The sequence below is a fragment of the Sarcophilus harrisii genome, chromosome 2, assembly GCF_902635505.1.
Source record: "Sarcophilus harrisii chromosome 2, mSarHar1.11, whole genome shotgun sequence".
Lineage (NCBI taxonomy): Eukaryota > Metazoa > Chordata > Mammalia > Dasyuromorphia > Dasyuridae > Sarcophilus > Sarcophilus harrisii.
Window position 1 is genome coordinate 327,732,497 of NC_045427.1, and position 14,285 is coordinate 327,746,781.

At 39.8% G+C, this 14,285-nt stretch overlaps 1 long non-coding RNA gene across 1 annotated transcript in view; it reads right to left on the bottom strand.

The window, feature by feature from the left end:
• Window positions 1–651: 651 nt before the first annotated feature.
• LOC111720629 overlaps window positions 652–14,285 on the bottom strand; it is a 157,652-nt gene continuing 144,018 nt past the window's right edge. The window contains exon 5 of the long non-coding RNA XR_002770239.2: window positions 652–1,176. This is a non-coding gene — a long non-coding RNA (uncharacterized LOC111720629). The remainder of the gene's footprint in view (window positions 1,177–14,285) is intronic.

A 14,285-nucleotide genomic window follows, 5' to 3' on the forward strand; every position in this document is an offset into this window, starting at 1 on the left:
CATTAGGAAAGCCTCTAGTATGTTGGATCTATCCCCTAGATCAAACTTTGGGGAGAACATGAACTCTTGTTCTTGAACCATAGGTTAATGGGCACAAGTAGGTCTACATCACTGGAAAGAACTCCAAAACTGATGAGATCACAAATCCTATTAAGTACCCAAAGAAACTGCTCTTTATTGATGGCAATTTAAGCATTATAGAATACCAAAGGGACAGATTTGTGAGGATCTTCTAATACTTTTCATATTACATTTGCTTGCCCATGAAGTGGGTTTATGAAAATAGTAGTCATTCTCTCTGTTTCAAAGTCTTCAGACTGACAAGTTTCCTTGACCAATGTATGTGCAGCACCATTTTCTGGTGGCTACCCCCTAAACAGTGGTCACCTAGGAAAGATTAATAGGGAGGATCTTAATCTCACTAAACTTGCCAACATTAATCCAATAAGCCACCAGATTTCACATGACCTGGATATTCAGTTCAGATAACAAACCGAATATCAATATTAATATATAAGTATATATGCAAATGTATATATGTTTAGGATATATGCATATGTCTATACGGGTAGCTAGGTGGCACAGTGGATAGAGCACTAGGCTTAAAATCAAGAAGACTAATTTTCATGAGTTCAAATACAGCCTCAGACACTTATTAGTTTTGTGATTGGGCAAGTAACTTTATCCTGTTTACTTCAGTTTCCTCATCTGTAAAATGACAGAGAAGAAGATGGTACACCACTCCAGTAACATCATCAAGAAAACTGCATATGGGGTAACAAAGAGTCATACACAACTAAAACAACTGAACAAACAAAAAGTATTTGTGTACATATTATATGTGTATGTACAGATACAGATTTCCCTTTCATTTCAGTAAGACTAGGTAAATAACACCATAAGGATGAACAAGATTCAAAATGCAGAGATAGGATAATAAAATCAAGTGAAAAATCTCTCATTCTTAGCCTTCTGCTTTAACTACACTTTAGCCCTCCTTCACTAAAATCCAATTCATTGGCATGTCATGGCATCACCTCCCTGGTCATGATCCTCTTGGAGAAGGGAGGACAAACAACAATATAAAATAATCCCTTAGCAGGAATCCATCTTTCTATTTGGTCTTCAGCACAGGGAGATAATGGCAAGTTTCCTCTTCAGGGTCCAGTGAATACCCTAGGATTAAAAGGAGAAGGATACTGATTCATGTCTTCCGCCAATGAAGTAGTTAGAGCAGCTATCTGACCCATATTTCACCCATTCTCTCCTCTTTCTTGGGTCATTAGGCGGCCTTGTCCAGGCACTTGTCCAAGAGAGCCTTATCCCTCAAGTGGTGTGAAACTCTACCCTTCTTCTCACTCTTAGTTTTGGCAGGTAAACTTACCTCTGACTGAGGAGGTCATCCGTTGTGAGTTCAATTCCTTTTTTTCTACATAAAAAAGGCTAAAGAAGCAGCAGCATGGTGTAGGGGATAGCAAATTCAAACCAAGAAGCCAGGAACACTGGTCAAGCCCTACTTCTGATATATTCTGGCTGTGTAGTACTGGGCAAATCACTTAACCTTTATTCTCTAGGAAACTAATGCTAAGATAATAAGTTACACACAATGTGTGGTCCAGTATTGGTAAAGGGGGTCCAGTCACTGATCCCTATGTTCATCCACTCTTTCTTCTACTGTTTCAGAGAGAGGAAGTCCTTTTCCTCAGTAAGACTTGTCCCTCATCTATGTTTTTGTCCTTATCTTTCCTCTCTTGCAACTTCAGTCTTTCCCTCAATATTTTCATCCTCCTACTGGGCATCTTCCTCTGGACGTTCCAGTCATGACCTCAAATTCACCATGTCAAAAACAAAACTAATTCACATTTATATTGGGCAAGACCTAGAGTCAGGAAGACTTTTCCTGAGTTGGATACTTCTTAGCTGTGTGATCCTGGGTGAGTCATTCAACCCTGTTTATTTCGATTTCCTCATCTGTAAACTGAGCTAGAGAAAGAAATGGAAAACTAGTTCCAGTATCTTTGCCAAGAAAACCCCAAAAGGGATCATGAAAAATCAGCTATAACTAAAAACAAGTACACACACACACATACACACACACACACAACACTTCCAGATTTACAAAGTCCTTGATATATAATCCTTTGGGCCTCACATCAACTCTGTGAAGTAGGTAGGGTAGGGAAGGTATTTTATGTCCTCATTAAAGACAAGGAAACTGAGGCTCAGGCATAAGACAGTGTGTTGGAGCCGACTCCAGGGTGACCATGTCTCCATTGCTTCCCTTAGTATCTGACTTCTTCACCTCATCCAACCAGCCCTGAGGTCTTCTTAACCTGGAATATCTCTTTTTGCAGGCTCTTCTAGGCTTCAAGAGTAGTAGTGCCATAAATAGAAATAAGACACTTAGAAAAAGGAATAGGATTAGGGAGAAAGGAATGGTATAGAATTCTGAAACAATAATGGACTTAGATTCAAGTGAACCAATACATATGGTCTAATATATATGAGTCACCGTGGGTAAACCCCTTAAACTCTCTATGTATATTTCCTCACCTTTAAAAGAAGAGGCTTTAGAATCAATGGTTCTAAGATCCTTTTCTGCTCTAAATTTATAATCCTGTGATTCTCCCCATTTTCTGTGAAATAAAGCTCAAATTCCTAGCCTGGTATCAAAGCCCAATCTGAATCCAATCTAACCTTCTCTCTCACTTCTTATCATCCTCATCCTAAACGAACAACTATTCCATTCCACAGATTGATTTATTCCTCTCCTGCTTCTGTTGAATCTCTTCTTACCACTTCCTGCTGAAATTCCTCCATCTTTCATAGCTTATTTCAAGTGTTATCTTTTTACATAAAGATAATATCTTCCCCTTTCCTTATTGTCCCAACCAGAAGAGAATTTTGTACTTATAATCTCTCAATGAAATTTGTACTTTTCCTATGCGTTTAACAAAGATTAATTAGTTAGCATTATGGTTATTCAAATCCCTGTCTTATTTTTCCTAATAGATGAGTTCCTTGAGGGCAAAGATTCTATTATAATTCATTTTTCTATCCTCAGTATTTAACAGTACTTGGCACAGAGCAGATACTAAATAAATGTTGGTTGAACTAAGGCATCGCTGACAAAATTATAATCCCAGAGATTCAGGGGAAAAAAATAGGAATTCTTCTCTGGGAGACAAAAAGGACATATGGTGCTTCAGAGATGCCGCCGCCGCCGCCGCCGCCACCATCATCACCATTAGGATTGAGGAATCCCACTCATTCTCCCTAAAGAGAATTCTTCCTAAGGGTAGCTAGTGAAGCAAGCAGAGCACAGGATCTATAGAGGAAGAGCTGAGTTCAAATCCAACCTTAAACATTTACTAGCTGTGTGATTTTGGGCAAGTCACTTTACCTTGTTTGCCTCAGTTTCCTCATCTGTAAAATGAGCTGGAGAAGGAAAACCATTACAGTTTTTATTATCAAGAAAACCCCAAATGGGGTTGGACATGAGTGAACAATAACAACTCTCTAAGGAGCTCAGAGAACTTTGTTCTCCAAGGTAGCACCAGCTGGAATGCCAAGATAAATAGCATTGGGAACATTCCTAAGCCCCTCTGTTGTGAAGGAAAGGTATGAGGGTCTAAAGGCCCAGAGTCTTTGTTTTTTTTTACTTTTTTTTTATTATTTAATAACCTTTTATTTACAGGTTATATGTATGGGTAACTTTACAGCATTAACAATTGCCAAACCTCTTGTTCCAATTTTTCCCCTCTTTCCCCCCACCCCCCCCCCAGATGGCAGGATGACCAGTAGATGTTAAATATATTAATATATAAATTAGATACACAATAAGTATACATGACCAAAACGTTATTTTGCTGTACAAAAAGAATCAGACTCTGAAATATTGTACAATTAGCTTGTGAAGGAAATCAAAAATGCAGGTGGGCATAATAAATATAGGGATTGGGAATTCAATGTAATGGTTTTTAGTCATCTCCCAGAGTTCTTTCTCTGGGTGTAGCTGGTTCAGTTCATTACTGCTCCATTGGAACTGATTTGGTTCATCTCATTGCTGAGGATGGCCAGGTCCATCAGAACTGGTCATCATATAGAAATGTTGTTGAAGTATATAATGATCTCCTGGTCCTGCTCGTTTCACTCAGCATCAGTTCGTGTAAATCTCTCCAGGCCTTTCTGAAATTATCCTGTTGGTCATTTCTTACAGAACAATAATATTCCATAATATTCATATACCACAATTTATTCAGCCATTCTCCAACTGATGGGCATCCATTCAGTTTCCAGTTTCTAGCCACTACAAAAAGGGCTGCCACAAACATTCGTGCACATACAGATCCCTTTCCCTTCCTTAGTATCTCTTTGGGATATAAGCCCAGTAGTAACACTGCTGGATCAAAGGGTATGCACAGTTTGATAACTTTTTGAACATAGTTCCAAATTGCTCTCCAGAATAGTTGGATTCGTTCACAACTCAACCAACAATGTATCAATGTCCCAGTTTTCCCGCATCCCCTCCAACAATCATCGTTATTTTTTCCTGTCATCTTAGCCAATCTGACAAGTGTGTAGTGGTATCTTAGAGTTGTCTTAATTTGCATTTCTCTGATTAATAATGATTTGGAGCATCTTTTCCTATGACGAGAAATAGTTTCAATTTCATCTGAGAATTGTCTGTTCATATCCTTTGACCATTTTTCAATTGGAGAATGGGTTGATTTTTTTTATAAATTAGAATTAATTCTCGATATATTTTGGAAATGAGTAAAGGCCCAGAGTCTAATCAACACATACACGATCCTGACCACATCTGTGAGATCCTTGTCAAGCTAGAGCCCAGGATCACTAGTGGTCACAGTATGAGGGTCTAAAGGCCCAGAACCTAATTAAACACATACACCATCCTGACCACATCTGTGAGATCTGTGTCAAGCTAGTGTACAGGATCACTAGTGGTCACAGCTACAAGTAATTATAATTTTCTAGTTGCCACTCTATGGTCACTAGTGTATGCTGGGAGCCCTAGTCTAGAATTATCAGCCAAAGCATTCTTTCTATGTGCTCCAGGTTTGCTAGGGAGACACCCATGCTATGCAAACACAACACAGGATCCAAGCAGCTCCAGCTTAATGGGTCCTCAGCTGGGGAGCTCACACCTGGTTGCCTCTCAAGGATCAGTGAGCTGCTACATTTCAGGAGACACCCTGCAGAGCCGTGTAAGCCAAAGGAAATCAGCTAGCAAAAAGAAAGCTCGTTTTATAATTGGCTGCTGAGAAATTGGGAAACCTATGGTTAGCTCCTGCTGACAAAGATGCTAGGACATCAGCATCACTGCTTTCCTTTCAGGAAAGGTGTGTGTGTGTGTGTGTGTGTTTGAGAAGTTGTAGGTGGATTTAAAACAGAAAAAAGAAAAAGAAAAGAAAACAATTTCCTTAGTGTAAGTTCTCTGGGCCTGTGGAACGCAGAAGGAACTCTGAAGTCCCGAGTCAAGGACTCTGGCCAGGTCTTCTTCTTGGGCCTATAAAGTTGCACTATTTTGGCCTCTGAGGATTCTTCCAACTCTATATCCATGCTAGAGGTTGGAACCCAGCTTAGAATTGTTAGTAGTTAGTAGCCCCAGTCACAGGCCATGGTAAAGGGGCCTTTGGAGAACAAGGGCAGAGAGAGGGTGCGGGTGGGGAAGAAATAACTGAGAACTCGTCACGGTACCCAAACTTTGCATCCCCAAACCGCTCAAGGTCTGCAAAGTCTTGACTCCCATCCCTGGAAGGTTAGGAATCTTATAGCCTATTTCCCCCTTTGAGTCACTTCTTCCTAACACGCTGTTATCCTGGAAGGGAAGGTCCCAGAGGCCTGGGCGAAGTTTGCTCGGTTGGGGGAGTGGGGGGCGGGGGGAGGAGGTGGGTAGCTGGGCCAAGGCTTGGAGGGGGAGCTCCTGAGAAGGAGTGTGGGCGGTTAAGCAGTCCAGGCCAGAGGCTGGGGGAGGAGGGGCCGAAACATTCTTTTGAATCCATTCAGACACTCAGCTATTTCCTGCTGTGCTCCAAAGCTCAGCGAGCCCCTCCACCTGCTCTTACTTAACCATTTCCTGTTTACTGCCTGCCTCCAGAAACTCTAGTTCAGCAAGCAACCCAAACCCCGGCCGAAGCTCTTTTAACAAGGGGATATGCACTTTTCACTTTCTCTCTTCCTCCCGGGGTCTTAAAGACTTGAAAGAGGAGAATGCAGCTCCTTTGGAAGGAAAGGGGAAGGATCCCCCTAAGCCTTCCCAGCAACTTAATCAACTCAAGAGCTTAAGGAATATTGGCTGGATGTCCCTCGGAGTGTAAGAACATTTGCCTCTGAGATTTGTCATCTCCCTCCCCTCCCCTCCCCCTGCTTTAGTGTTTTCCAGGCTGAGGCTGAATCATAATAATGAGCATTAGTCACCCTCCTTACAAGAAACAGCCTGTGTCCTCTAGTAGCCTCTCCTCCCAAGAGCCCAGAGCGCTCAAACATCCCCAGTCTCACAGTCACCCTTCCTGCCCCTTCTCCCGAGAAGCAAGAGGAAAAGAGGAAAGACTTGAAAATTTTATTTTTTTTCTTTTGCAGTTAGTAAGTCTGATCTGCAAGTTTTGCTCCTCTTCTAGCATTTTTTATTTCAGACTTCTGATCAGCTTCAAACCCTGTTTGGACGGTTAGATGAGCACAGGGAAAGGAGGGCAAAATGGCAGCAAGCTTTACGGCTCCTTGTCCTCTGTGAAACTAGGGGCTGACACTGGAGAAGATGAAATATGGGGAGAGGCTTGGCTCAGAAGTTAGCTTTCAAACACTTTTGGATCTAAGCCAAACCTGGAAAGTAAGGGTTGGGGGATGTATACCCTAAGCCATGTGTGCATTGCAATACATGCTGATAGCCCGGAGATAAAAGGAGATGGGGTGTGCGTCTAGCAGATTGTTTTAGAGCCTATATGAGCCATAAAGGGCACTCCTAGGAGGAAAGAGAAGGGAGGGTGGAGGATGCAGTGAAGTAACTTAGAATAGGGGAAATCTCACAATCTGGTGCTGAGCTTGAAGGCAGGAAGGCCAGGGTTCAAATCCTGTTTTGGATATTTACTAATTGTGGGATTCCCCGGCTTAACTTCTCTGAGATCGTTTTTTCCTCATCATGAAACAAGGATTGCACCTTTCACATAGGGTGGTTGTAAAGACAAAATATGTGTCGGAGCTGCTATTATTCCAACCCAGGGCAATCCCAATAAATTTCCCATAAGGTATCTGGTGAATTTGCCCTCGACCAGGGCTGTGCTAGAGGCAGTTCAAAAACTGAGTTTTTACATTTTCAGTGGGATCAGTGGTTTTGAAATCACTTTGGGTTTGTTTTATGGATTGTCTAGCCTTAAGAAAGTATTAATAAAGCAGAGTATGTTGTGAGTACCATTTTTCCCCCCTGGAGCCAGTTGTTAAATATTTACCAGAATACCCCTGCCCTTAACAGAAGCTAAACCCTTTGAGACAGCCTCCCTGAATTCACTGGGAATCTCAGGACGACCAGGGCTTTCCATTGTCTGGCCCAAGGATCAGAATGAGCACACTGGGTTCTTCCCCTTCTCTGGTTCGGAGACTTCTCCATCCTTCCACCTTGCCTTCAGTCCATAGCAAAATCCCGTTCCTGAGTTACTAAAAGTCCCCCACAGTCTTAGCTATATCCAACTGCCTTTAGACAGCACAGATTCCCATGCAAACCTACAAACATATGGGTTCTGATGCTTCCCATAACGGGGCAGCCTTTATTTATTTATTTATTTTTAAGAGGGCAAGCCTTCGGGTAACACAGCTGGTGACAGTTAGAGTGATCTGGCTGACTCAGCAGGAAGAATAGAAGGAACGGGAAGCTTCAGCTAGTAAAGGATTTGCCCTAGAAACGGGAGAACAGTCATGGTACCAGCTTCTGAAAGAAGATTGATTGATAAGAAGACACTTAAATAAACCTCTCTTAATCATTGCTCTCCTAGCCATCTAGGAGAGCCTCCTTAAGTCCACCAGGTGGTGGTGTGTGGATACTGAAGATGGGAGCTTAATGCTTGGTTGGTTACACACCCCTGGAGGTTATACTCCAGGTAGGGCATTGCCTCATGGACAGTGTGTGCTAGGAGCCCAGAGCAGATGCTCCTAGGGATCGCATCGGAGCTTCCACCGATTGCAGGCTGGGATGCTAAGGCAGAAGAGTTGGGTGTGTCTGCTAATCCAAGGTGGCCCATGAAGCAAGGGCATCCCTAAAAAGGAATGAGGCTCCCCAGGCAACCGTTCCTCTAAATGCTGAGATGGAAGCCGTTTTGGTTTCTAGGTTATTTCTATTTCCATTAGAGTATAGTTCAATGTAAATAAAGGGCACACAGACTAATCTAGGGTTAGAGATCAAATCCTGACTTTGCCAGTTACTACCTGTGCAAACTTGGACAAGTCACTCCTTTCCAACTCAGCACTCAAAGGTTGCTGACTGGGTGGGGAAAGGGGAGAAGGTAAAACTTGTCTCTTTCCACTCCAGTCCATCCTTCACTTATCTACCTAAGTACCTAAGATGCAGATCTGACCCTTCACCCTGCCAACTCAATAAACCCCCATGGCTCCCTATCACCTCTAAGATCAAGTAGAAAATTCTCTGGCTTTTAAAGCCCTTCAAAGGGCTGTTTCCCTCCTATCTTTCTAGTCTTTTTAATCTTACTGTCTTCTTTTACTTCACTATACTTTAACATTCAGTAACACTGGCCTTCTTCCTCTCAAATGATGCTCTATTTCTTGAGTTCCCATCTTTTCACTGATTTTTACTCCATTCCAAGAATTTTCTCCCTTCTCTCCAATTTTTCTAGGCTTCTGGCGTCCTTTAAAACTCGGCTCAAAATCCTACCTTCTGTAAGAAGCCTTTCCCAGTCATCCCCACTATTAGCACCTTTCCTTTGAAATTATTTCCCATTGTACATATCTGCTGTTGTTCATCCTTCCTTTTCAAAGAGGACAAAGGACATCACAAAGGTGATGTCTTGACTTGCTTGTAAATTGGATTTAAGTGAGACAGAGTTTCAAAAAGTCATCAGTTTCATTCTCTCCTCCAAAGCCAAAGTCCAGTGCAAGACAAGAATCCAGACAACTGTGGATAGCCCATATATCTTATATGTACATGGTTGTCTCTGTGTTGTCTCCTTGTTAGAATATGAGATTTTTGAGGGCAGGGACAGTGTTTTTGGTTTTCATTGGATTCCTACAACTTAGCCAGTATCTGATACATAATAATTAGTAAATAATTGAGTTTTTTCACTCTTTTGAAAAAAAATTTTTACATAAATTTATTGTCTTTCCCTCACTCAAATGAATAATTTTTTAAAAAATCATGAGAAAACAAATCTCCATTTTGGTCATAAAAAGTTCTAACACACATCTATTTTACTCTTATTCTACACGTTGAATTCATCACTTTCCTTGTCAGGAGGCAGGTAGCATGCTTCATCTTCCATCCTTTAGAATCCTGATTTATCATTGCAATGATCAGAGTTCTGAAGTTTTTCAAAGTTGTTTTTCTCTATGATGTTTTTGTCATTGTATAAATCATTCTTTTAGTTCCACTAATTTCACTGTGCATCATAGAGGCCTTCCCAGTTTCCTCTGAATTATCCATTTCATCATCTCTTACAATCTAATAATATTCTATTACATTCGTATTCTATAATTTATTTAGTCATTCCTCAATTGGAGTCACCTCCCCTTAAGTTTCATTTTTTGTTGCTGTTCAGTCTTGTACAACTCTTCTTGCAAAGATTTTTCATTTCTTTTTTCAGGACATTTTATAGATGAGGGAACTGAGGCAGAATTAAGTGTCTTGAACAGGATTACACAATTAGTAAATGTCTGAGGCCAAATTTTAACTCAGGAAGATGTCTTCTTAGTCCAGACCCAGCACGCTATCTACTGTACCACCTAGCTTCCAGTTTATTTTTTTAAAAAAAGGGAGGGCACACATACTTATTATACATATATATTTGATCTCTTTGGTGTTTGTTTTTGAGTGTAGTTAGGTGGAAGAATATATACAGCTTAGAAACTTTGGGAGCATAATTCCAAAAATTTCACAAAATGGCTGAACCAATCCACAGCTCCACCAACACTATTTGATTGTGCTGTTTTCCTGTAGTTCCTCCAATACTTGTAATTTTCCTCTTCAGTCATCTCTGCCAATCTGATGGACATGAAGTAGAATCTCCAAGTTGCTTTAACCTGAAATTTTCTAATTATTAGTGATTTGGAGCAAATAAATGCTTGTTAATAATGACAATGACGATCATAAAAGTGCTTTGCAGGTGCTAGCCCTTAAAACTATAGCTCATAAATCCCTACTAGTGTGATTACCTTTACATTCAGCCATTAGATACAATTATTATCTTTTAAAAGTTATTTTCTCAATGTCTTCATATTGCTCCCCACTAGTACTCCATCCCCACCAGCACAGTGTTTCTGCTAACAGGTTGCTTGCTACCTGACCCTATTCTTTGCAATTTTAGCCCTCCTCACAACTAGTGCTGATTCTCTCCTGACTCCACAGCTGGTGCTCTTCACTGTTGGGGGGAGGAAGCCATATGCTATCTTTCCCAAAGAAGGAAAGCCCCAAACTAGTTGTTCCTCTATTTCTGTCAAAGATAACTTTCTTCCCATTTTATAAAGGGGATGAAAAAGTGAAAACTTTTCTTTATAGTTGTTTTAAATATTCACACCTTGTGGTCACAATTACCTACCCCCTGACTTTCAACTAGGTTGATAGAGGAGAATGAAATCAATTGATCGGGAATATCCTAATTAATACCTTCCCCTAGTTAAAATTTGCTATCTCCAGCAAGTGAACTGTGGTACTTTTGACACATTTATTGTCCATATTCCCAGTTCTGTCCAGCTCTCCAATGACCCAGGGAAGCCCAAGCTTTACAGGATCTCCTATACTTTCATGTAGTTCATATCTCTGAACTCTCTCATAAGCTAGTCAGTCCTGAGAAGGACTGTCCTGAGAAGCCTTGAAGGGATACTTTAAACTTGCACACTCCCCCCGGGGAAGAAAAAAGTGATTGTTTTTCCATCTTACTTGTACATCTGGTAGTATCTACTGTATCAAATCAAAGCGACTGTCGTAGTTATCCAAGGCATATTGTGCATGTATCTGGCAAAGTGGGCTGGTTTTGTTTTATTCTCTTACTCCAAGTTTGATAGTCCACACATATCCATATCTTCTTACATTGTTTCTGTGCCTCAATTATGAATGATCTATATGGACAACTAGACTTTATAATACTACCAATCATCTGGTCATTCAAGTTGTTTCTGATATCTTCCATTACACATAAGGGAATTTCCCCATGAATCACCCTTTAAAAGGTTAGAACCCAATAACATAAGTTGTTCCTGGGTCACTTCTCACATCATCTTGCAATGAGAACACCTTTGTACACCTTTTGAGCTGCTTTTTCAACTAGTCCAACCATAGAATTACTAAAGTCAAATATTTACAATTCTATTCCTAAATTGGAGAAATTGGTGATGTGAGGATGTTCTAGGCCAAAGCTTCTTAAACTGTGGGTTGGAACTTCATATGGGGTTGCATAACTGAATGTGGGGGTCATGAAAATATGATTTATTATCCATAAATGCTTGATTTGTATTCTCATTTTATATACCTATATACCTGGGGTTGTGTAAAAATTTCTTAGGTGAAAAGGGGTTACAAGTGGAAAAAAGTTTAAGGAGCCCTGCTCTAGGCTACCACTTATTTTTATCTTTTTATAGACCTACATGGATGATGGCCATCTGGATATGGAGGAATTGGGGAGGGGAGAGGAAAAAAAAAGAAATTTATTTGAAAACCTTGTTGTATATTTGGAGAAAACAGAACATTGTATGTACTGTAGATTTGCAGTTTCTTGTACAATCATCTTTTTTTTTTTAATCATGCTATTATACTATTATCAAATAAGCATAGAAATAAATGCTCATTTTGTTCCATGAATTGAAAATAAAATAAAATGTTCAGGTACTGAGTTCCAGCTTATTATTTATAGTATGTTGCTAATATCCTGGGTAAGGGGCTTCTAGTATCTTGGGTAAACTGGTATTGGTCCCAGGCAATACTGATATGACAAAAAGTGTTCTCCAGTTCACTATATAGTAGAAGCAAAGTTTCCACTTTTCTCCTATTGCCAACAACTAACTTCCTAAGAGAACTCTAGACTCACTCCAACATAAACCATTGAGTCCTAACTCTTTCAGGGACTTCAGTAGAATTATTCTCAAATATTGCTGATCATTAAATTTTCAGTGTGTTTACATCTTAGAAAAAGATAAACATACAAAAGAGATATTTATCTTTTGTTTATTGATTGTTTAGACTTAAGAAAGTATAGCAGGAAGTATATATTAAATGCAGATTAAACTTAAAAGTGTATCATACATAATTTTTAACCCAGAGAGCTCGTTTTTAAACATTTATCAACACATTAATGGATAAGTTCATAATCAGCTGACATTTTCATGGTCCTAGGTGACCTCCAAACTAAGCTCCACCTTCATTTCCCAATGCTAGCTCCTTGAATTAAAGCTTTCTCACATCAACACTACATTTTTTTCTCAGGTGCACACATTAGTCATGCACCCATCCAACCTGACTGTTGTCTGACTACCATTGATTTCTAGGAATGAGCCTTCTTTGGTCTCTGTTCCCAATTCCTTCCAAGAAAGATGGTTTTAATTTGGGACTATGCTCAAAAAGTTATCAAACTGTGCATACCTTTTGATCCAGCAGTATTTCTATTGGACTTATATCCCAAAGACATCTTAAAGGAAAGAAAAGGACCCACATGTGCAAAAATGTTTGTGGCAGCCCTTTTTGTAGGGGCAAGGAACTGGAAACTGAGTGGATGCCCATCAATTGGAGAATGGCTGAATAAATTGTGGTATATGAATATTATGGAATATTATTGTTCTGTAAGAAATGCCCAGCAGGATGATTTCAGAGAGGCCTGGAGAGACTTACATGAACTGATGCTAAGTGAAATGAGCAGAACCAGGAGATCATTATACATGGCAACAACAAGATTATAGGATGATAAATTCTGATGGACATGGCTCTTTTCAACAATGAGATGATTCAAACCAGTTCCAATGGTCTTGTGATAAAGAGAGTCCAGAGCGAGGACTGTGGGAACTGAGTGTGGACCACAACATAGCATTTTCACTCTTTGTTGTTAGCTTGTATTTTATTTTCTTTCTCATTTTTTTCCTTTTTGATTTGATTTTTCTTGGGTAGCAAGATAATTGTATAAATATGTATACATATATTGGATTTAACATATATTTTTCCCATGTTTAACATATATTGGATTACTTGCTGGAGAGAGGGTGGGATGAAAGGGAGGAAAATTGAAACAAAAAGTTTTGCAAGAGTTAATGTTGAAAAAATATCCTTAAGACCTGGAGAGACTTACATGAACTGATGCTGAGTGAAATGAGCAGGACCAGGAGATCATTATATACTTCAACAACAATACTATATGATGACCAGTTCTGATGGACCAGGCCATCCTCAGCAACGAGATCAACCAAATCATTTCCAATGGAGCAGTAATGAACTGAACCAGCTATGCCCAGAAAAAGAACTCTGGGAGATGACTAAAAACCATTACATTGAATTCCCAATCCCTATATTTATGCCCACCTGCATTTTTGATTTCCTTCACAAGCTAATTGTACAATATTTCAGAGTCTGATTCTTTTTGTACAGCAAAATAACGTTTTGGTCATGTATACTTATTGTGTATCTAATTTATATTTTAATATATTTAACATCTACTGGTCATCCTGCCATCTAGGGGAGGGGGGGGGGGGGGTAAGAGGTAAAAAATTGGAACAAGAGGTTTGGCAATTGTTAATGCTGTAAAGTTACCCATGCATATATCCTGTAAATAAAAGGCTATTAAATAATAAATAAATAAATAAATAAAATGAAAAAAAAAAAAAGAAAAAATATCCTTGCATATGTCTTGAAAATAAAAAACTTCAAGAAAAAAAAGAAAGATGACTTTGTCCATTAGATTGCTTCCTAATAAACCTGTCTCAGTCTGCTGCAGAGAATGAGATAGATCGATCCAATCCAATCACCTGGATTGGGTGATCTAGGGTTAGGGTTAGGCACTTGGCCTCAGGGGTTCCTATCTGGGAATGTGTCTTGGACTTTGAGGCAGCTTTCTGTTTTCTTGGCAAGT